Raw genomic sequence first — 24,389 nt, 5'->3', positions numbered from 1 at the left:
TCACGTCAAGTCTCACACAGCAAAAGCAAATCTCTGTCTTGTGAGACAAAAACCAGTGATTAATTTCATATATGCAATTTTAATTCACAATTTACTCAACTAAGTCACTGCATAAACCATCCAATTAAAACTTGAAACAATGTTCAGTGTCTTGCAAAACAACAGAGAGGGCAGCTTTCCTTATGTAAAGACTGGACAGTTGCCCAGAGCTGCAGAATTGGAGAGGCAGCATTTTTAGAGCCGATTTGTGACTGCACTGATTAAATTGCTAATAAGACATTAATTTTTATAATGCATAAATACTTTGTCTCATATTTTTCTGAAATTGTGTGAGACTGTATTTCATAATAGCTGAATATGTGGCATTCTAAAATTCTATAAAAATGCGTGGTATTAAATACTATTTCTTGCAAATGCTGGAGTAGAGGCAGCAGAATATATTTTACTCAAGGCAACAAAATAGCTAGGGCTGTCTCTGATGATGCATATATAGAATATGCATCGAGGACTGCTCACAACTGACCAGAAAAACAGTTTTTGCCAGAGATACTGCCAACACTTTTTGAATAAGCTCAAGAATTCCACAGTAGATCCATTTGCAGAAAAAAAGGCAATATTAATTTAAAACTCTTCTCTGAGACTTTCAGGCCTGAAGTTTTGTTGGCTTAGATAACTGCAGAAACACAAGAGCTTGAGTAATAAGATATGCCATAGGGTGTGACAGTGCACAAGTCTGAGTGTGTTAGGTATGAAGAAAATGCAAATCTGGAAGGTATGTTGCACATCACATTGCCCGACACGCAGCCTTTTGGGCTGGTTCTTGCCTGATTCTCCTGTAAGCACTCTTTTGCAGTGGTTAGCATCAAGGAAGTAAGGAGTGAATGGAGAAGACCATAAGGAACCATGATGGACAACAGCAGGACCAGACCTGCTGTACCTGGGCAATGTGAAACACAGAGATTTTCCACCTGTCTCCAAAATGGCAGTAACTCTCTCCTCTCCTACGCCACCCTTCAGAATGAGCCAGACACGTTGGTTGGTTAAAAACTGACTGCGCACAAATAGCAAACACACAGGGGTAATTAGAAATAGTAGTATCCTTCCACCACCTGTACTTTAGCGCTCAGTGCACTCCAAAGAAGACACATGCTTCGCCAGCAGTCCCTTAGTCTGCCAGCCCTCCCCAATGACGACTGCTGTTTCAGCCTGCTCCACTGCCCTCCCTCCACTCTTCCTCTCTAATCCCCCAACCTCAAAGGCTGGCAGTCTCATCCCCCTTGTCCTAACAGCTCTAGTAACTCAAAAACATACCAATGTACAAAGTCCAAGGTAAGGAAAAACTATTGCATAACTGACTTAAGGCTTGCTCACCACAAGACTGATATTTAATGTTTCCCCTGGTGCCTTGATTTCCTTTCAGTCATCCTCACTATCTTTTATTTAAATGTATCTATATGAATATATAGATAATCATACACAAAATAGAAGAATGCAATACCTTCAAAATTATTTTTTAAGGCTACTCTATCAGGGCAGAGTTAAACTGTGATTATTTGAATATCACCTAATGCCTTAAATAAAGAAGTATAAACTTGGCTACTACTATTCTTACTTTTTTAAAACACTGCAGTAGCTTATGAAAATAAAAATATGTTCAAGTCACTAATATATGCTTGCAAATTTTCTGTTTTACTCAGATCACTTTAGATTCTTATAACAAATCACTTTCTTTGTCTTTCATAAATGATTTGTGGGCAACAGTATTTTTTTGAGTAGAAAAACATCTTTTTCTAGTCAGATCAGATAATACGTGTGCGCCTGATTAAGTGGAACTGAATGCGTACATGAGATTTACTGAGTATTAGAAAATAAAGGGTGTTCTTCAGAGGGGAGAGGATGCTATGAGGACATTGAAAAATATAAGTGAAAAGGAAAATGAGCTTGAATGGAGTGGTACTACTGCCTTTATTGGCATCTTAATTTTCAATGGTATACATCTTGTGAAAGCCTGTAATTCTTAGCTTTAACTTAGCAAATCTCTGTAGTTGCATAACTATTATGTTAAGCAAAAAACATTTGTTTCCAGCCTGCAAGAAAATGCAAGATGGTCTCCAGCTCAAAAGTTTATGATTTATGTATAGATACATAAATTGCTAAACATGTTCTATTTGTTGGAGGTACACTCAGCTTTTCAGCCAGATTTGGACAATGATTAAAGGAGGTATTTAAAACAAGTAAGCAATAAATGCAGGTGTACATTATAGTAGGAACATGACAGTTGTACCTGGATATATATTACTTTAACATATAAGCACAATGATAAATATTCAGCAATTGATGAAGTAATTTTATTTAAAGACAAGAAGGAGATATAATCCATAGTGATTAAAGGGTGTAGCATAATATCTTTCTACTTCGCCTAGAGGGGCAGCTGTGCTGGCAGAAGCTTTCACCCCTGAGGGATCAACTCTTGGCTGTAGCTTCTACCAGAGTAAAGCAGGTTTATTTTCATGGGCAGAAATCCACACAAGTCCTGCCAACTGAGGCTCCTCAGGAGACAGATAAATTTTGTGCAACTCCCAGCTGGTCTGAATAGCCAGCACCTTTCCCTTACAGCTCACTTTTCTGCTCTCTGGACTAATCAGCTTCTTTAAGCCACCCTGAGTGTGTCTATCTGAGATAAATACAACACTTTTAGGTACCACAGGTAAAAGATTCAGATCAATGTACAGGTTCACTGTAACTCTACAGCAGCTATTTTGTGCACGTGTGATGTTTTTACAGATGGTAACCCTAGCACTAGCACAAACCACCTCTCAAAAGTCAGCCCATGGCCCCCAACAGAACTGTTCAATTTGCTCTAATACTTATGCTGCTGCAATTTAGGATTGAAATTAAAGACAATGTTCCAACAATACTCTGCATTTCCTCCACTTTGAGGCACAGAGGTTTTTTAGGTAGTTCATGCTACTACGGCTTTCCTCAAAAGCAGGGCAGAAAATGAGTCAGTGCATTGCTGGACTGCCTGAGAATTAAAGCCCAGCAGCCTGACAGCTTATATGATGCACTTTTCCTTCTTTCTCTACCTTCAAGACCTTGCATCTTCTCACTGCTATCACCAGCCTACCTACTACTGCTTGAAGAATCACTGCAACACCCTCCAAGACAAGAAATTACCAATTCTCTGAAGGGAAAAAAAAATAAAATCAAAAACTGTCTTACATAAGCTCTTCTCTCTTTACAAGCAATAGTCTCTTGTGGTTCCCGTTTGCAGCAGAAAGTAGGCAGCCCATATCTATCCTCAGTAGGGCCCAGATAAACAGTTCTACCCAATGAAGAAATAAACAGGGATTCCCTCTGGCAAGGTCAGAGGAGCAGATGAAAATGACCCTGGGAGCATGACTTCAACCAATTACAAAAGGTTCCATGCTCAGTGGGGTTTGGTTAAATAATTCACGTCCAATCTTTTAGGAACACAAATACAAACCAATCCCTTCTCAATGGGGTAACAGAAACAAACACACAAAGTTAATGAACCCAGCAGGGATTGACCAAACAGTTCAAACTCCCCTTTAGAACAGCGAGAATAGCTATGAAGCCAACAACCTTAGCCACTTGGCACTGGAAAACAGAACCTGTTCTGCTTTGGTTGGATAAGTTAAAAATTCCTTGATTACAGGAGTCCTTCATTCTTTAGGGGGCTAAACTTGCTATTAAACGCTCACTAAAGAATCAGCCATTTGGTTCTGACAGTTCATGTGCTAAGTCAAAGCAATGGCAGTGAAATGTCTTCTTCAAGAATTCGATCCCTTTGATTCCTTACTGGGTCCAGATTCTACATCTCCTCACACTCCTGTACTGCCAACATGCAGGTTCCCCTCCTTCAGTCCCATGCTTTCTTTCACACTCTTCTCCTTGTATGAAACACTCTTTTTATTCATCAGTATCCCCTACACCTTCTATGAACCTGGCCATAGAAGTATTCCAAAAGAGACAAAAGGATCATATGGAAAATACATCCACATGTATATATGGTACTCACGGCAGATCAGTATAGTCTGTAAATACCATACTGCAAACTAAAACCTCCTGAAACATCAAACCTACATACCTGCGCTCCTTCTTCCAGTGCTTTCTTCATTTCCCCACTTCATCTCCTAGTATGCTGCATGTTGCATATTTCTTTCCATTTTTGTATCACCTTGTGTATTTGTATATATACATACAATTATTTCTACTAGAAGACTATCTACTCACTTAGGTATATTCAGTTGTCATAATGAGAAGCAAGTAGATGCTTCCTTGAGACTACACCAGAATGCAAGATTCTCTGCTTATAAAACAACTATAACTGCTGTTTAAAGTACTTATGAAATAGGCTGTTCAGCATAGTTATAACTTCTGATTTCATCCTGTAAGAGTGTTACTTAGAAGAGAGGATTGATTTAAAAGTAAGATTTAAGCTTCTGTTATTAAGAGATAACAAGCTACTTACCCAGGATCCAGTAACACTGAAATTAAAGATACTAATTTAAGTGGATAATTTAGGTTTCACAAGACTGTTGTGCTGCATATGAAAACTGTTGTATTTATACAACTGGGATAGAACTGGTAAATGGGGGGAAAAAAATTTTAAAAGAATTAAAATCTGTAACTACCTTATTAAGGTTAAAAGCGGATTCTGGATCCTCTGTAAAACATATCATTCAGTATTCTGTAAGAATCCTATTCTATTAGACTAGCAATTTAGGCATAGCAAATTAAAAGCAAGTTTGAACATGGCAACTACAATAGCTTTGCTAATTTTTCAGGAAATAGCTACAGCAAAAAAATCTCATGGCCTCATAGTTAAAATACATTTGCATTGAGAACAATAAGATTTAAGTCATCATTTTAGGTATATGATATTTCAGCAATTCTAAAGTATATCCAGAAGTGCAAGTTGATTACCTAGTAAGGCAAGAACATCTTGTTTCATTAATACCTTTCTATGTTATCACGTTCAGAAGAAGAACCTATTTCAGTTGTGGAAAAGACAGGCTTTTGTATCCTATTACATTGTGGTCACAGTATGACTGTATTTTCCAGGTTGCATAAAACAATCAGCTTTAGTATTAAGCACAAGGGTGGAAGCCAGTATTATTTTTTTAATCACAAAAATAATTCTGAGGTGGAAACCATCAGCTAGATCAACACTCCTGTATGCATTTGGGTGCTACTGGACACAGCCACGTACACATGACATATTCCATTTCACATATCAGAGCTCCTGTTTCATGGCACATGTGAGAGGGAGTCGCCTGTGCATGTGCACATCAACTTAACAAATATGCACAGGAATGTGTTAGCGGACTGCAGGCTGGTATGGGGCTTTCTGGTGCTGTAGAAGCTGTAAGTGAGGAACAGTCTCTCTTTTGCACACCCACTGCTAAAGCACTTGAACAAATCCATACTGCAGAGTCCATTTTGGCTCCTACTGAGGTCACAGGCCATCATTACTCAAGTAAATCTAAATGATATTTCTAACCTTTATTTCATTTTACTTTGTTAAGTGTAATGGTTTTGAATGTGTTTTACATTATTTGCAAGGTAATTCTGGACGTCAAGATATTCTCAAACACCAGGCTAAACAATGACTATAAAACTCAACACTCACCTTTTATTTTCAAGGTTGCAATATTAATGTTTGAGAATTGTATTGCTCAATTGATTGTTAATTTTTTTATATCATATTTCACATTCATTTCTTTATTAACATCTTGTTTGGATGTACTGGTATACACAACAGCACACCCGTTTGGTGATCAGACAACACAACTATTCATCAACAACAAAAACCTTCCTATGGCCTACAATTAGCACACAGAAATAATAAAAGTAAAGGTCAACATTCTCACTACTCCTTTCTCAAAAATAAAAAAGAAAAATTAAAAACTCTGAAGACAACTAAAAACCACTCTGACTGAAAATCACAGAATCACAGAATCATAGAATGGTTTGGATTGGAAAGGACCTTAAAGATCACCTAGTGCCAACCCCCCTGCCATAGGCAGGGACACCTTCCACTAGACCGGGTTGCTCAAAGCCCCATCCAACCTGTCCTTGAATGTTTCCAGGGATGGGACATCTATCACCTCTCTGGGCAACCTTTTCCAGTGCCTCACCACCCTCACAGCAAAGAATTTCTTCCTTATATCTAATCTAAAGCTACCCTCCCTCAGTTTAAAACCATTGCCCCTCATCCTATCACTGCACACCCTGATAAAGAGTCCCTCCCCAACTTTCCTGTAGGCCCCCTTTAAGTACCAAAAGGCCACTATAAGGTCTCTCCAGAGTCTTCTCTTCTCAAAGCTAAACAACCCCAACTCTCTCAGCCTATCCTCATAAGGGAGGTGCTCCAGCCCCCTGATCACCTTCGTGGCCTCCTCTGGACCCACTGAAGCAGTTCCATGTCCTTCTTGTGTTGGGGGCCCCAGAGCTGGACACTGCACTGCAGGTGGGGTCTCACAAGAGTGGAGTAGGGGAGGAGAATCACCTCCCTCAACCTGCTGGCCACACTTCTCTTGATGCAGCCTGAGAGACGGTTGGTTTTCTGGGCTGTGAGAGCACATTGCTGGCCCATAGTCAGTTTTCTATCCACCAACACTCCCAGGTCCTTCTCCGCAGGGCTGTATTTGTGCTTGGGATTACCTTGATCCATGTACAGGACCTTGCACTTGGCCTTGTGGAACTTCATGAAGTTTGCACAGGCCCACCTCTGAAGCCTGTCAAGGTCCCTCTGGATGGCATCCCTTCCCTCCAGCATGTTGACCACACCACACAGCTTGGTGTCGTTGGCAAACTTGCTGAGGGTCCACTCAATCCCACTGTCTGTGTCTCCAACAAAGATGTTAAACAGCACTGGTCCCAACACTGACCCCTGAGGAATGACACATTGACACATTATTCCACTTCTGCTAGCTTGAAGGTATTTGCCTCTGTGAAATTCCTCAAAATAGTATCTCCTCAGGTCAATGTCCCTTTCCCTTCTACTCTTCTCATCTTCACCATTTGTCATTTTTCTAAGGCTACATTTTTTCTTTGCCCTAATCATAACACCTGAAAGCCAGAATTAAAAAACAGAAAGGTAAAGAATGTTAACATTTGTAACTCTAAAGATAAAAAATATCATTAAAAAGACATAAATACTGGTTACTATGGAGGAGCATCATCTATTCCATATAAAAGCTGTCCTGCAAGTGAGCATGTCTCTGACAGTTTCCAGTTTTAGTGTGGAAAACCCAGTATGCTGGTAAGATGAGCAGAGCAGAAGAGTAACTTGATCTTTTACCTTGTGTTTTTTTATTCTAATAAATGGGGAGAAGGAAAATGATTTCATAGAAAGAAGGAGGGGAAGAGAAGGATAGAGAAGATGGACACATGAAAGCATTTGTCTGGAAACAGAGAAATCATTTTGGTAATCATTGTGAGAAATTATTTCCATTTAAACCAATCAGGCAAGTCAAAGCATGTGATCCAAAAGACTAACTAACTGAATCTTGAGAAGCAGTCAAAAGAGTCTCTTCAGCCATTACTGGGTGTAACCCATGAGTAAACCCTTTTAACCCAATGAAACTGCACAAGAGGAAGGGAGATCAGGTTTGGACCTGGAGTCACAGCAACAGAGGAAATGCCAGTCAAGCAACACTCCCATATTCTTTGACTGAGAGAAAACACCACAGTGTTTTTAGCTCTCACTTTTAAATGCCCTTCCTGGATTTCTCTAGCTCATGTGAGTTTGGCCCTTATATTCATTTGCTTTGCTTATAAACCTCTTTCATTATTATAATATAGTTAAAACAGAGACAGGCCATGCACAGCTCTCATAATGCTCTAGTGTTATGTATGAATGAGGAAATAAGCTAAATCGAAATAAAGCACTCATATCTAGCATAACTACATCAAAACATCTCTTTTTGGATAACTACATCAGGAAAACATGAGAAGAAAAACTACCTTATGCCTCTAGCCAACATAATCATATCTGCACAAGAACAAGAAAACAGGATCTTCTTTTTTCTTATTCTTCACAAATACATACTTCATGCTTGTAAATATAGGCTATTATGGCATATTATTTTCTACCCATTTACCTTAAACATACAAGCCAGAGGCCTCAAAATACACAAGCTTTTTTCACTTCTTGATAAAATTCTGTGTTGTGGCTTCTAAACATGGGCTATTGAGAGTCCCCTGATTCACCTTTTGTAGTGTTGTTGAGAAGAAGGGAAAGAGGCTGCCTAAGGGGAGACAGCGAGTTAGGACCCCTGTGTGAGCAGAGATCTTATAAATTCCTCAGGGCAGAAAGGAAGCCTTTAGCTTAACACTATGTACAAATTATTAATAAGATGTATGTCTTAAAAGGGTTCGGTAATGGGATGATAGGCCCATTGCCTTCTTCAGCTTCCAGCGCCAATTTCCCTCCACAGTGTATTCTGTTCTCTCCACCTGCTCCCAGATGCATGCCTTCTTCAGCCAGCTTGAGTCTCTGTCCTAGGCACATTTTTTCTGCCTCTGAAACCAGTCTTCAGTTCCAGTTTGCAGTTTACAACTCACCAATTTCCATTTCTAACATCAGCAGGAGACATTGCTGAGAACACAGGGTCCAGTATCCAGTTTCAGACCCAAACCCATCCCTGGCAAAAAAGCAGTTAACTTCTAGAAAAGATGTGTTCAGTGGAAAGTGTACTCAGCAAAGGCAGAATTGTCATGGAATTTAACACGTAAAAGTCCAATTGTTAAGAAATCAGGCACTTAAATTCCCATGGGTAGCTTATTTGCATCATTAAGTTGTTCTTTTTTTCTTTCTTTTTTGAACCTGCCCTGAGGGCCATATTAAGAATGCAAACTATAGGAGCTCAATTTAGTAATCGCAACTCCTATGGCATTTTAATTCAATGGCATGGCAAACGGTTGAGATGTCCTACATTTTAAGGTTTCCAATTTCCATCTCTCAATAAGGTCAGCAGAGAAAAGAAGCTATGTCTCTCAGAAGCCAAGCTGTTATAGTTAGTAGTTTGAACACAGTCCTATGTCACTTTAAAAATTCAAACATTTACCATCAAATATTTATATTATTATCCCAGAGATTTGAAAAAAATAGTCACAAAGCACTTCATTTATAATGCTAAAAACCCCACTCTAATACAATTGATTTCAAAAGCATATGCTGAAAGTGAGCATGTTTCTCTATCTGCAATACTAGTCAAATATATTATGGTAGGAACTGATATTGTATACAAAAATTCAAATATGCACTTTGCGTGTATGCTTTTGACATTTTTGTCAGCACAGAAATGGTAACTTCTTTTTTATTTGTTTCTTCACATGTTTTTAGTACTGTAAACCATGTACTTTTTCTCAGTATTTCATGAATTCAGAAAACAAGCACTGAGAAGTACAAGTCTGAAGTTGACACTATGAGTTTGAAACTAATACAAGAGACAAATTGAGTTTTCATCTTTTTTTGTCTCCTTTTTGCTTGTACCATAGACTGCAACAGTGTCTAAGTGATGACTGACAAGCATGAATGTTAAAATCTTAGTTAATCTATTTCTATGAGAAAAAAATAATTTCTATCTTTTGGGATGATGTAGTGTTGTTTTGTGACTCATTTTACTAATTTCTGTTGCACGGAACACATGCAAAAAGCAACATACATCATTCCACTGTCATTACCACCACCATAGTGACAACAAATGGTTGAAGTTCTTTGATGCCAAACACATTTCAAACACCATTACAACTCTTTGTCATATGTGCTGTCCCTAAGTGCCAAACTTGGGAGTGCTGCCAACAGTTTGTTGTCACTGAGGCCCTATGATGGGAGGGCACTACACAGTGGTCATGCCTGAAGCTGCAGCAGGCGTCTGCTAGCAGGTGTGGGAAGATGAGCTATTCTAAAAGACCAGAACTTTTAAAAATACATAAAGATAAGAAAAGCCATGAAATACAGGAGGTGTTCTGAGTTTTCTTCTGTGCAACATGCTTTCTGAATGTTCCCACAGCACCTTGATCATCCCCTACAGCCGAGTCCTCTATTGGAAAAACTTGAGAGATAAAAGCGAAATAACTACCAAGCTTGCTGTCAAAACAACTAAAAAATCTTCTTTTGGGGGGTACAAGTATTCAGTCTGGGAGAAAGCAAACACTGTTTAAACAATCCTGCACCTTTGGGCAAATGCAGTTTATGGAGTTTTATGCTTTGACCATTAAAATCAGATGCTGTCATTACCTTTCATAGTAACCATATGAAAGTCAAATCCACCTATTCTGAAATATTACAACTTCTACAATGTTTGGGCTTTCTGCAGTTTTGTCAATAGCTGACTTAAAAGTTCCTACAGTCTAGAGTTATTAGCCATTTCTATACGATTTACACTATTATTCAGAGCACTGCTTTCTTCTTGGGTAGAACTGAAATACATTCAATACTTTACACTCAATAATCATGACACCAAGTTAAAAGAAAATGAATCAACAGCTAAATTTAAAAAAAAAAAAAAATCAGGCTTAAGTTTGTTCTCTAGTGCTTCCCGATTTTGTGAAGTAACATTAATTGCATTCCTTAATATCTTAAGTCTTACAACCACAAAGGAAAAGAGTATATCATGCTAAGGCCCCATTCTTTTCCATTATTTTTTTTCCTTCATTTTTGGCAGCTTTTTTAATTGCCTTAGTTATGTTAATATCCTTTTGGAAATGCTTATTCAATATTATCAGCAAATGCTCTTAATGCACAGCTCCAATTACATATTGCAGCAAGTGTCATGAGACAGGAAAGCACCATGTTCCAAACATAAAAAAAATATTAGCATGTAACTGGGGGCTTGACCTTGAAGATAACAAATAAAGGAATTACTCAAAGACAATGCATAAAATAAAATTAGAAATATAATAAACAAAACAACAAGATGATGATGATGAATCTCCCCCCCCCCCCGACACAAATATTATGAATTAAAAATCTTGAGATTGCACAGAAAAAAAACAAACTGAGAGTCCTTATAGTTTGTCACCCACCATGACCAGGTTAGCTAGACATCTGCTCTTCAATAAAAGCTTAATATTATTTTGATTGCTCTACTATAAGACCAAGAGCTATAAGAAATACTGGAAAGGATAATTGTAAGCCAAATAGAGCTCCCCAGTCAGTTTATCCAACATCCTCTATTCCTCACATAATGGAGTATTATCTCCTTACTCCTATATCCTAATTAGTTTTCTTTGAATACTGCAAACTTTTCTTCAAATGTTCCAAGATTCACAATAAAATTATGAAAGTTGGCACAACAGCTCACAAATACATGCAAGTCAAGGAATGCAGGTTTGGACTGAGATGCTTATGAGGGACACAGACTGTTTCTCACTTTCATTTGACACATAAACCAGTTGGTCAATGAGATCCTATTTTCCTGTCTAAGCTCCTCCTTGTTGCTTTGCAAACATTAGGCCGTATATATTACATGAACAGACACAGAAACTGCTAACGTTCTCTATCAATGATTAACGGCTATGAGATAACCCTTTTTTAATAAAATTCAAAACTGAATAACATTTTCATAATCATACCAACCTTGAAACATAAAATTCATTTAACAGCACAGACGATTAGCATAGCCCAAGAACATTCTTCTTTTCTTGATCCTTGTATAAGAAAATGGACAGCTGTAACTCTGGTAAATGGTGTAAGGGATACAATTAATTAGGAATTATATTCAGACACCATCTTTGCTAAAGCAAACATCTACTCAAGAAAAAGTCAACCCTTCACAAGCACCCTGTGATGTTGCAATAGGAAAAAAAACCAAACAGGTGAGCAGTAGTTTTTCTTGAACTGGAAGGGTTCCAATAATAACCAGATACTGGAAGCAAAACCACCTGGTCATTGTAAAAATAGGACAAAATAACTTACTTAAGAAACCAGGATATCAAAGAGGACTTTTTTCTAAAATGAAAAAAAAACAATGGGTGCCAGAAATATATATATATAGAGAGAGAGAGACAAGAAGTATGGCATAGCAAACCAAATCCAAGAAAGATGAGTAATGAAAGTAAAACATTTTAAAAAACATCAGTTTCTGACTCAAGGAGAAGTGATCTTTCCTCTCCCTTAACTTGTCTGTCTGTAAATCACAGCATCTTCTTTAAGGCTGCCCAAAGGATCTCCTGCCTCCATAAAACCTGGATTCTAGAATGAGGATTTTGCCATAGCAAGAGCTGAGTGAGCTTAAATCCAATACATACTCCAGAGAAGTAAAAGATGGAATTAGGTTACAGAGCTGGAAGGAGACTTTTTTATATACTATACTATTTATATACTATTAATGATTTACACTGAAAATCGCTGAAACAGAATTCCACCTCTCTCCACTGCAGCTGCAGAGCCACGATGTTTAACTACACTGTTTCTTTGATATTTCCCTTTGTAATATTTCAAAGTCTCCCCCTTTACCTGTTCAAATCAGTTGTATCACTACATAATCCAAAGAGTTTTCCTATCCATAAAACACGTGAATTTAGTTTTCCACCATCCATGAAGACCTTCCATTAAGACCACAGTTGATATTTAGGCTATTCCACATCTCCATCATATAAATAAAATAAGGCTGATTTCATTCACCAGAATGACTTACTGCTGCCATAAAAGAAAATCATAACCTCAGGCCACTGTTTGCCTATTCAAAATGATGAGCGGCTTTGCTCTGAAGCCACTTACATTGTAAGCACTATGTTACAAACTAAGCTAGTTGGGCCCTTATAGATACATGGAGTTACAGTTCTATAATAAATTGCACAAATAATACAAACATCTGGAGTATAATTTCTTCTCTGAATTTATTCCACCATGTGGATGGAAGGAGTAGATATTCAGCATGTATTCTCCAGGATGATACTCAAAGTTAGCAGACAATAATGGAAGGAGAGAGCTGTCTTTAAAAATAAGAAGGGAATCACTTATACATTATTCCCAGATTTAATACTTGTACATAAAAGCATTTACCACTTTTATTGAACTATTTGTCAGTTCTCTGCTTCCTTTAAATATCAGTCTACATCCCTCTGTCTTGAAGACTAACTTTCATATCATGATTCATCCAGATGGAGCTGAGGCAATATTTTGTTGGCTCGACTGGTGTACTGTTAAGTTTATGGCCCTATTCCTGCAATGGAAGCTGCAAGCACCTACTTCATTACTATTTGATAAGTAACTTGAGAGCCACAGATGGATGTCACTATGGAAACACGAGTGATTATTATAGAGACCAATGAAACAAGAATGGACACCTCCATGAGGCATCAGCTTCCTTCAGTTTCTTTCTTTTTCCCAAAACAGCTTTCAATAATAATTTCAGAAAGACTCCTTTACTGAAATCTCAGGCTGGCATCTGAAAAAACAGCTATCTCTAAGTGTTACCCTTTTTTGGTTTGTTTTCCTATCCACCTGACTGGAAAAGCAGTGGAGAACCCATGTCAGTCCTGCATCCTTACAGGCCTGAGAGGTAATGTGCCCTCCCAGTGGTACCAGAGGACACTCTGGTCTCTGAAATGTGAACAGGGCAACTTGCTGGTCCCTTCTAAAATTGCTCTGGTGTCTTGTAGGGGCCACTTCAACAACCACGAACCCAGGACACAGAGGTAGGTCTCTGTGGGCGCAGAGAACTCCTCTTCTTTTGGGACAATTGCCCCTCAGCAGGGAGACTCTTCAGATCATTCCTTTCAAGGACCTTGAGTCCGCTGTGTGCTAGCAGAGGTCGAGTAAAGAGAACGATGGAGAAGAAGCATTTTCCCAGCTCTGGTACCAGTCACACCGGGAGCTCCGCTAACAACCACTAACTAAGCCAGCAATGTTTGGAGATGATAATGCCAGCATTGTCGGGCTCAGAGCAGCCCCGAGCAGCGCAACTGATGCTGCAGCTGGCATGGTGCAGCAGAGGGTCCATTCAGACCCACCCTCCCCAAGGTCATCTCGACCACAGAGCTGTGACATCAGCGCGTCTTGCAGGCCCCTTCCTGATGACGGCAGGCGCGGCAACACGGTTCTCGCTTTGCTGCCGCCGCTGCCGCTCTCCGCCCACATTTCCCAGCGGAGCAGCCCCCGGGGCGGGGGGGCCCTGGACCGCGGCTCCGCTCGGGACGGGCTGTGCCGTGCCGCAGCGCCCGGGGACGGGGCGGGAGGCGGCCTCGGCGCCCCGGCTCGCCGCCCCGCGGGGATGCGCGCAGCGGGACGGGGGCGGGACGGCGCCGCGCCCCCCCGCCCCCCCCCCTGCAGCTGCGGCCTCGGCCCGGCCCCGCCGCCCTGCCCTGCTGTCAGAGCCAGGCGCCCGCAGGGCAGCGGGACACCGATCGCGGCGGGGCCGGCGGGGCGTGCGGCGCCTCCCCGCAGCGGCTGCTTTGGTACCGGGGGGCAGCGTCCGCGGGCGGCGGCGGCTGCGCCCCGCGCGGCGTCCGTCCGTCCGTTTGTCCGTCCGTCCATCCCTGTGTGGGCGGCGGCTCGTGCGTGCGTGTGTGTGTGTGTGTGTGTGACTGACAGTGCGGCGCGCACAGCGCGGGGGCAGCCGCCCTCACGCAGCCGCCGGGGGCCACGCCGCCGCGCCCCGACTGCGGCAGCCCCTCTCCGTCCCCCGGAGCCCTCCCCGGCGGGGGCGACCTCAGCGGCCTCGCTGCTCCTCCTCCTCCTCCTCCCTCCTGACGGGTAGGTTACGTTACCTGGTCTCTAGCTCGGGCTGGATCTAATCCCGCAGCCGCCGCCGGCTCCTCTCCCTGCCGCGGGGGTGAGTGGGGTAATTAATTTATTTATTTCCCATGAGGTGTCCTCGGCAGCGGAGCAGCGGCGGGAGAGCCCGGGCCGGGCGACAGGGAGGGAGGCCCGGGTGCTGCTGCGGGGCCGACGGGGCGCCGCTGTCCCGGGGGTGCTGCCGGGGAGCGGCCGAGCCGCTTCAGCACCGGCGCGGGGGGGCGGGGGCTGCGGAGGAGACGCCTCCCGGGCTGCCCAACCCGGCTCCGCGGGGCCGGCGGGGGCGCGGCGCCCGGCCCGGGAAGACGGAGACAGCGCGGGAGGGGGGAAGCGCCGGGCCGGGCCGGGCCGGCAGCACAGGGCAGCACCGGGCCCCCGTGCCCGCCGGGGCGAGGCGTGAGCCCTCCCCGCCTGCGGCCCTCCCCGCCTACCTGCCCGCCCGGGGCCACCGCCGCGGTTCCCGGAGCCGCCGAGCGCGGAGCCCCCCTCGCCCGCAGGCGCGGCCGGAGCAGCGTGCGCGCCCCGGGGAGCAGACGGGCACGGAGAGCCCCACCGGCCGCCCGTCGCGCTCGTCACCTCATTTCTGGCAGCACCAGACGTGTCCACCCTCTCCAGCCCCGGCCCCACCCCGTCCTCCTCCTCTTCAGGACTGAGGATGCCAAGTATTTCACATTATAAGACTGTTTGGACTCGCTATTGCACGGAAAGGTCACAAAAAGGCTCATCAGTTTGCCTGTTAGGAAAAAAACCAAAACAACAGAGATCTTTTTGTGCTAAACGTGGGAACTTTGTCTTCTGAAGCAGAACTGAAATTTGGCCAGTCAGCAATGAGTTGTTGAATAAAATCTTGGGCACCTCTTCCTTTTCCTCTCCCTTAAAAAAGAATACAAGAACTGTTTTCTATATATCATGAACATATTTATGAAAATGGCCATTAAATTCGCTAGAAATTCTGTCCTTAAGGCTAAGGGAAAGGGATAGAACATAATCATATAATTGCATAATTAAAGCCTTTACCATAATGCCTATTCTCATGGGTAAAGGTTGCACGTTATGTGCAACATTTAAAGTAGTGTGAGGAGGCAGGAGTAATTACAGTTGCTGACATTATGTACAGAAGTAAATGTGGTTATAGTGATTTTTTTTTTTTTTTACACTTTATTGCATATACTTTGTTTAGTGAGAGCTTTATGAACAGGATCTTGACAGACATGTTAGGAACTGAGGCTACACACAACTGTGTATGGAGAGGAGGAGAGAGTGCTTGGATTGTAGTTGGGGATATTCTAGTTTGATGAGCTGCTGGTGAAGGAGGGAAGGACTTGATAGGGTTATCTGTTTATTTTCCATTAATAACATTTGAATCCCTTAGTAAGCATCAGCCACAATGATCAAAAGATTTTGAAAAATAATCTGGAAAGGAGCATGGCACCCCTCAAAAAAGCTGCAGCATGTGTGATGATACCTATTATGTATCAAAGAATCCATCCACAGAGGACTGCCATCTTGAAGCACAAATTCATAGAAATCAGGTTTCTTTGGCTCCGTTGCTTAGGAATCTGTTTGCTTATGTGAGAAGTGTTAGGAATTATTCTGCATTTAAATAGTCATTACAATCATTAAACCAGAAGATAGAGACCCAGAAATCTCAGTAATGTAACATTTTCTCATTTCTTCTTTCTTTAGGATATTATTGTTATAATTTGTGTCACCTGCTTCCACTGCAAGTTCTTCAGATTCATGAGAGAATACTTTGTCATGTGTTTGTAAAGCAGCCAGGTTGCTACATTCTCTGGACAAATTCTGCACTGTAGTCATACGGAGCAGTAAGTACCTCACTGGTAGAGACAGCAAACACTTTCATTCCTGAAACAACAGTTTGGAGTAATTTTTTTGACATCTCATAAGCTAACTAATACTTGAGTTATGTACCTGAATCCAGGGAAATTTTTAGGAGCAAACAGCCACGGTGACTGCCAGGGCACCTCGTGGAAAGACACAGTTGCATTAACTCAGGTAGTGGTGTCAGTCACCTCCTGTGAAAGTGTGTGAAAGGAGCTTGTGCCAGCATCCCCACAATCACAGTGTCTGTCCTGGCAGCAGGTTGCACTACAGGCATTGGAACACTAACTTGCACTCAAGAGAGGCCCACTAAGTCAAGTGGAGAGGAGAGCAAACACTACGCAAACATCTTGGATGTACAAGCAAAGGAGGCTTGGGTACAGATGCCCATGGTCAAATTCATTGTCACTTCCAGGCAGACCTACAACTGCAGAATTAAAAATGTGTAAATTAGGATGAAATCTGATGTAAGATCTTTCATAGAGAATAGTGCTGAAATCAAAGTTGTATACTTGGTATTACAGCAGTGTTAAGCGCTCTTCTATATTCAAACACTTCGTATGGCCTGAAGAAAATCGTAGGGCATATAGGACCTCAGACAGTTCCTGTAAAATGCAGAGCATGGCTACATTGTCTTTTACAGTGAAATATTACAGTTTACATACTGTTTTATAGAACATTAGGAAAGTGATTTTCAAAGGGAGCTGCAAAATAAACACATGAAGATAGAAATGGTAACTGTTTCTCATTGCATAGTTCTATTTTCTCTACTGATGTGCCTTGACTAGAATAAATATATAGTTATATAGATATAAATATATATTTCTTTTATATATAAATGTATACTATATATTATAGACAATAAATTTTACACAGTGATATATGTGATAAGGCATATCACATACACAGTATTTGCTGTACTACATTGTACATACTGCAGGCTATGTATAACAGTTCTACATACAGTACAGATTGATGTATTCTGTGTTTATATAGAATAAATTTGTATTTATATTACCACTGCATACATTAACATATCTATACAGAAATAGTAGGTTATATTAACATATGTTAACCATTACATAGACATACACATTTTCTGTATATACGTATGTGCTTCATGCAGTTTCTTTCTATACCTCTTTTCAGAACACGCTCTCTAGTAAAGGTGTATGCGTCTTTATTGTCTTACTGCTGCTATGTGCTTCATCACATGTTGCATCTTCTCATCCGAGGCAGAGTCTGAACACAAGCTAGCTGCAGTTCTAACATTAAATTATGCAGTTAAATTATGTAGTTGTAACAGTGTGTATGATTCTGACCTACAGTATGCACAAGTTCAGATAAAGCTTAGTGTCTACATAGTGCTTAAAGTCACCGAAATTACCATGAGTCCTCAGACTAAAAGTTGATGTATGATTTTATTTTTTATGCTGACCTCGGCTGCAGTGACATCAGGTTTTTAAAGTGAATGCACTCCTCTGAGAGTGCTACAGAACAAAGGCTCTGAAGTGATTCGGTTCTCTGTTGCAGATTAAAAAAACCCTTGTCATTCTACATCCTTCCTGTCTTGGAGGCCTTCAATGTACGAAGCCCATTATTCAAAGTAAAAATGTTAATAGCTTGCCTCTAAGGGTAAGAATTAAAACTGTATGAATAATAGCAATTAATAATTTCCATGTGAATTTCAAGAAGCTAGCAAAGGTTCAGAGCTGTGTGTGCACGTGAGTACGTATCTGTGTATGGGATGGTGGCGTTCTGTATTTTTCATTGATCCAATTGTAAAGAAGAAATTGAACAATCTCTCTATCTAGCATGTGTGTGAAAATAAGTCACATATCTGGTTATTCATTCCATGTCCATTCGATAGTGAGATAGACTTCTGGAATGTTGCATGTTATACGCTCTCCTGTTTCGGTTGATAACAACTTAAGGTCTTTTCAGTGATATTAACGGAAAAAGGTTTTGTTATTTTTCATGAGAGAAAAAGAAAATGCAGTAAATGTTGAATACCTGATTTTCTGTGAGTCTGTCCGCTAACTATTTGGGTAAGTCTCCTACTGGAATAGTCAATTTTCCCCACGTGACCCTTGTCAGGTAGTTTCATTTGAACCCAGAATTTTACAGGTCCTCTTCCAAGCTTAGATTCCTCTGCTACATCACAGGTTGTCTTCTAGTAGCAGAGTCTGGATTTAAATGCAGCATGTTTATGATTGTGTGTCATTCCGGCCTACATAAAATTACATTCTGATTATGTGGGATTTTTTTCCGGACTGATTTCTGTTCCATAAATATGCAACTCAAACTTCTCTCATGTCTATATGCAGGCTGGTGTGGTGTGCACGCTCCTTATCTCCAGCAAATACACAGGATATTATCATTAAAATTATATTGGTAAATCACCTAGGCCACCATCTGTAAGATTTATATCAACAACTAATCATTGTCAGGCTATGTCTCACTCCACCTTCATTCATACACACAGATAGCTATGTTGCTAGCATAAAACTTTAATGCTAGTTTTATTAGTGAGGTACATATACTTCAATATTTGTGATAAAATTCATATAAATATGATTAGACTATAGGATTCTAATGATAAAATATAGTCAAAGCATGTCTTTTTATTGAGGTCAGTTTTCTCTATATGCATCAACCATGTCTATGCCAGGCTCAATAAAATTCTTTTCTTTTACACTCCTGGGGACACAGAACACAGCACATTGTAACTACAGCAGTAGACTCGACTGCAGAAGATCTCTATCAGGCATCACAGAGAATTTGAGGCAGCTGGCTGTTATCAGCTGAAGCAGGTAGTCAGTAGAAGTGTAGAAGATAAATAGATAATAGAAAAGCAATCTGGAAACCTGGGAGAGATAATAAACCTCTCTTCTAGAGGGGAGGTAACAACTCAGGTAGGTCACTGATGAACTCCACTACCAGATCAGTGCTGTGTCTAATACTGCTGAAAATACAGGAGCAGTTCATGACTCTCAGCTCTGAAGTTGTATTCAAGATGTTGTTGGAAATAACTGAAAACACTATTGCAGCAGAGTGAAGAAGGGTCATAGTGCTGAAAGACAGGTGACCAAAATTCCAGGAACACGGTGACCCTCTATTAAATTACAGTTGCCAGAATAGAAAACTAGTTACACCCCCTTCTTACCCTGCATGCTACTGTGTCTATTACGTGCTCTTCTATGCTGCATGCTGCTGTGTTAGTATTACACCCTCTTATCCTGCATGCTGCTGTTTGTATACTGCCAGCACAACCATTACATAGTACTCCTGCTATACTGACTGTGGTCCTCTGTGGGGCACATGATTTCCTTTTTGTGTCATTTCTACTTGTCTTAAAATAACGGAACCATTCTTTTTTCCCTACCATGAGCATAGAGAAGAGAGGGAAAGGGCCATGTCTATGAGTAAAAGAATGTGTTGTTCTTAACTGTATATTAAACCAGTTCTGCAAAACATCTTTCTCTTCAAGTCACTCTTCTAATTCTCAAATTCCTGTCTACAGAAAGTGTGAAATGTTGCATGAGCATGCAAGGAAACTGATACCATTTGATACCTCTTCTGGCTGTGTTCTGAGATCTTGTAGGACTATATAGGTGGTAGGGAGGTAACATCAGGAGATACTTTTGTGAGAGTGAGCACAGAAAAGAAGTCTGTTGGTGGCAGCTTTCCACCAAAGAAGTGTTCAGATTTCTCCACTGACATCTGTCTTTATTTTGTTAAACCACTCAGGTGGACCACAGGAAGTAGCTGATGTCAGTGTAATGTGAATTCTTGTGAAGCTGAACAAAAACAAAAACAAAACCAAAAAAAACCCAAAAAAAACTTCTACTGCTCAATTTGCTTTGAAAGATGCTTTAAAGAAATCTGTCTGTACCACAGGAGTTATATATCATTCTGTGCAATTACACTGAAAGAGCATAAACCAAGACACATGCATCAAATATTTTGAGTAGTAGTTACCACTGTTAAAGGAAGTCCTAACCAGGAAAGCAACATATAATATTCACAAAAGCCATTAACAAAATTTAAATGTGTCTGTGTTGCGGGTTGTATAAATAAAGTGTGTCCTTTGAACAGTGTCTGTAATTCTTAAAAAGTAACTGAGGTACATGTTTTTATTTTTTATGTATTGTTCTAATACTTGTTTTATTGTGCCACTGGACATGAATAACTTGTGTGCCTCTGTAAACTCTGCCTCTAAGTAGTGACTGCTGAGGGTGTTTTTCCTTTCATACCTCATTCTATGACTGCTAAAACAAGAAAAGGTCAAAGTTTTAAAGCTTGCGTACATCAAAAGTTTAAAATGACCATTTGCTATTTTAAGGCCTGATTTGTCTTTCCATTGTGCCAGTACAATCATAGTGTTAGACTCTGGACCAGTCTAGATCCATTTTTTGTATCAATTTCTCTGTTTAGATGTTATACAACTATAAATTACTACCACTGTGTTATAAAATATGCCTAACTTCATTAGATTACAAAACTTTTTAGGTAGCAGGAGAATTTTCTTTCTGACTTAGATACTTTTATTTGTTTTTAAAAGACGATGAAAGAGAAATAGCAAAAAAATTGCTTATTAGATAAAATTCTAGAATGTGCCTAAATATTTATTATATAAGAGTCCAGTATATCAGCAATTATCAGCTATCAAGATGTTGACAACATGTCCTAAACAGTGCAAATAACACTTAGGGTAATATATGGAGCCAGAAATAAGAAAGCATCACTCTCAAGGAAGCATCTTTATAATTAGGATGGAAACAAATCTTTTTTACTTTTTTCTCTCTCTCATGAATCCTTTGAATATTTTGGTCTTTTTCTATGCTGTGATCCAGATTCAAAGAAAAAGTGGAGAATAAATAGTTCAGCTCTGTCTCAGGCTATGTAACTCGCTGAGATTCAGGGACTGCTATAGGAAATCTAAGCAGAGGGATGTCTTAGCATCTCTTTCTAGTCAAGTTCCGTAATTGTTCATAAAAAGAGATTTCCTTCATTATTTGGTTGTGCTCAAAAATTAATTCAGTGCTCTGAATCTCAGGGAATGAAGGTGTCTGTTCTACGTAGGACATGCATTAGATAACTCTTCAGACAAACGCCGTAGTTGAGTGTTCCTAAAGGTATTTGCTGTACTGTCAGTGGAAAGGAAAAGGCTTTCTCCTTAAGGTTTCTGAATTTCCTCATGGAGGCACTTAACCCACTGATTGTATGAGAGCTGGGATGCATAAGGAACTACATTTGAATCATCCTGGAGCTATAACAGCCTGAATAAGGCCCTTAAGAGTAGATTGGTTTGCAGAAACATTAAACATCAATGAGCATGCCCTGATGGGATCACATTCTGCACTCAAGGTGATGTGAAAACCCAAGTCCTGAGATGGTTTACAGAATATCATGAACACTTTGAATACCATGAGTATATTGAATGTGCAATTAATCTTCAGTACTTTCATTTGTTATTCATTGTGTTGAAAGCACTGGACTAGATGATCAAAGTCATACATAAAGAGCTTTTACTTCTTGCGTTTATGTCTTCTTATTAAAATCATGGTTTACTTTGCAGCTCCCCTCTGGGATAGTCACATTTTCCCAAAGTGGGTAAAACCTAAGAAATAGAAATGTGTTTGGATTACTAGTGCTTTGCATACTTCAAAACTGTAAAAAACCTCAGTATATCATGTATTTGCTTTCTTTACTGATTAGGTCAAAAATGTAGTTTTGCAAGGTAAAGGTATTATAAAAGATTTCAGATGTAGCGATATGTTCAAGTTTTGGAAGCTACATAGCCCAAGAGGTCATTCTCCCAACACACAAATAGACACCGGGAGACTTTTGAAGAAGAAGCCACACGATACTTGTGTGTGTGGTTCTACAAGGAAGTACGAGGAAGCAGAAGGCAACTCTATTTTTAGGGAAGGCCTCAGACTGCTAATCCAAGCCCTATTTTCCCCAACAGGTATGTGGCATGGCAACTATGTGTTTGCAGGTGTTCGCATATGTGCTCTTACTTCTTTTTGGTGACTCTCTTATTCTGTAACAATTAGGCCTGCCGAAGTTTCCGCTGGTACCCTGGGATCACACTATTCTGTTTTGGTTATTCCACAAAATCAGTAATAAAAATTTCATTCTTCATGTTTCCATTTTATTGTTAGTCATTGTCTCATTGCCAGTGATGTCTCTGTATGATATCTTGTATTGAAATATCCAGCAGTTTATTGCGGTCTAGGGTGAGACTTCAGCAGAGATTAAAATGCCTTAGGCATTTATATGGAAGCGTTCAAGTGTAAGCTATATGTGTAAACTCCTGTTCTAGACGACAGTCAGTGCAGTCTGTGGAGCCTAATCGGTGCCTTGTCAGCTGCTGAACTGCTTTGCATGTTTCAGGGTGAGCTGGGTTGTTCTCTAGGCTCCATCTGAACACAGGAAAAATACAGCACCTTGTAAAATGTACTGTCAGTTTCTGTGTCTTGCAGTTCTCTAAAGGACACAACTCCTAGCAACTGGAAACATATTCTACTTTAATCATTATCTTTCTTCCAAAAATAGTAAAAAGAACTTTCTTGAGTTTATCCCAAAGATAAATTAGGATTCCATGAAATTGTCAAATCTTCTCTTGTCATTTGCTGTGACTTGTGCACATCACACACCTCTGTACTCTAAAATAGTAACACATATTTGGCCAAGTAAAAGCAATTTTGAGTAATCTTTGTGTGCCTTTATCCTGAAAATGTGTATCAATGTAATGACGTCAGTTCTTGAACTTCTCAGGCTTATTCAATACATTTAAGTAACATGTTTATTTGAGTTGGTAGCCTGTAACAATGGGAGACTGCATTTGTTGATGTGGAAGGTTACTCTGAATTCAGTGTCTGAGTGTCTTACCTGTTCCACATGAATAAAATACTTTCCTGTAAACATAGTTTTTCGTTTCCTTTGTAGCAATTGTTATATCAGGGGAAGTCATTTGTCCCTTAGTCTAAAGATTTTTACTTCTCATAATGCCAACAACCTGTTTTGTTTTAGAGCACTGGGTTAGTCTGAAGATCAGCAGCTAATATACCAGAAAGCAGGTTTGAATCCAAACATCAGATAGAAATGAAAAACAATAGCAAAGAACACAATCCAAGTTATGGTTGGACTAAGGTTACACAGGGTGGCTACTGATCCAGGACAGCTACAGAGACAGAGCTTAGACAGCTGTAGGGCAGTGGCAGCCAGCCAGTGTTCCTGAGCAGATGAGGCAAAAAGAAGGATGACTTAAATCTCAGATACTAGCTGCTCAAATATAGAACAAGCTATATAAGAACCTTACATACTGAAACAAGAATTGCAGTAGCTAGTTGGAAACAAAGTTCTTGAAGCTTCTTGTGCAACTTTTCAAATAGAAATTCTCATAACCAAAGTATTTAAAAAATATTAGCTTTTGAGACATATTTAGTTCTAAAAATTGTATACACTTGGTACCTCATAAACAATCTTTCCCCTCAAATACATCATATAAAGTAAGGCCATGACTTCACAGGCACATTTCAGCTTATGCAAAGATAATCCTTCTTTGGCTGGGAATTAATATCTGTGAGCCCAGTTATATTGTTTTTAGTATCCCAACTAGCCCACTGATCATGATGGTATACTGTGTCTTGTGTACTTTAATTGTTCTTTGGACAAACAAAAACTATTTATGAAAGCCCTATTTCTCTCTGAAAGTATATTTTTCAGATGTAATCTATAAACTGTGCACATCTCCACTGGC

At 40.3% G+C, this 24,389-nt stretch overlaps 1 protein-coding gene and 1 long non-coding RNA gene across 7 annotated transcripts in view; one reads left to right on the top strand and one right to left on the bottom strand.

The window, feature by feature from the left end:
• Positions 1-15,808, bottom strand: part of SLC16A7 (solute carrier family 16 member 7) — an 87,777-nt gene extending 71,969 nt beyond the window's left edge. The window contains exons 1-2 of one of the 5 annotated variants that reach the window (XM_074870442.1): positions 14,749-15,137; positions 11,615-11,714 (exon numbers count right to left, since the gene is read on the bottom strand). The gene's annotated coding sequence lies outside the window, so the exon portion shown is untranslated. Of the gene's footprint in view, positions 1-11,614; positions 11,715-14,748; positions 15,150-15,207 lie in introns of those variants that run through there. The other 4 variants (XM_074870444.1, XM_074870445.1, XM_074870446.1 and 1 more) reach the window with 4 other exon arrangements.
• Positions 14,320-23,551, top strand: LOC141944224 (uncharacterized). 2 transcript variants are annotated; one of them, XR_012629196.1, is made up of 2 exons: positions 14,320-14,734; positions 16,463-23,551. It is a non-coding gene; the product is annotated as an uncharacterized LOC141944224 (long non-coding RNA). The 2 variants fall into 2 exon arrangements; XR_012629197.1 differs by having other exon boundaries at positions 14,682-14,813.
• Positions 23,552-24,389: the final 838 nt, after the last annotated feature.

Source organism: Strix uralensis, chromosome 5, assembly GCF_047716275.1.
Source record: "Strix uralensis isolate ZFMK-TIS-50842 chromosome 5, bStrUra1, whole genome shotgun sequence".
NCBI lineage: Eukaryota > Metazoa > Chordata > Aves > Strigiformes > Strigidae > Strix > Strix uralensis.
This window is presented reverse-complemented; position numbering and strand designations above follow the sequence as displayed.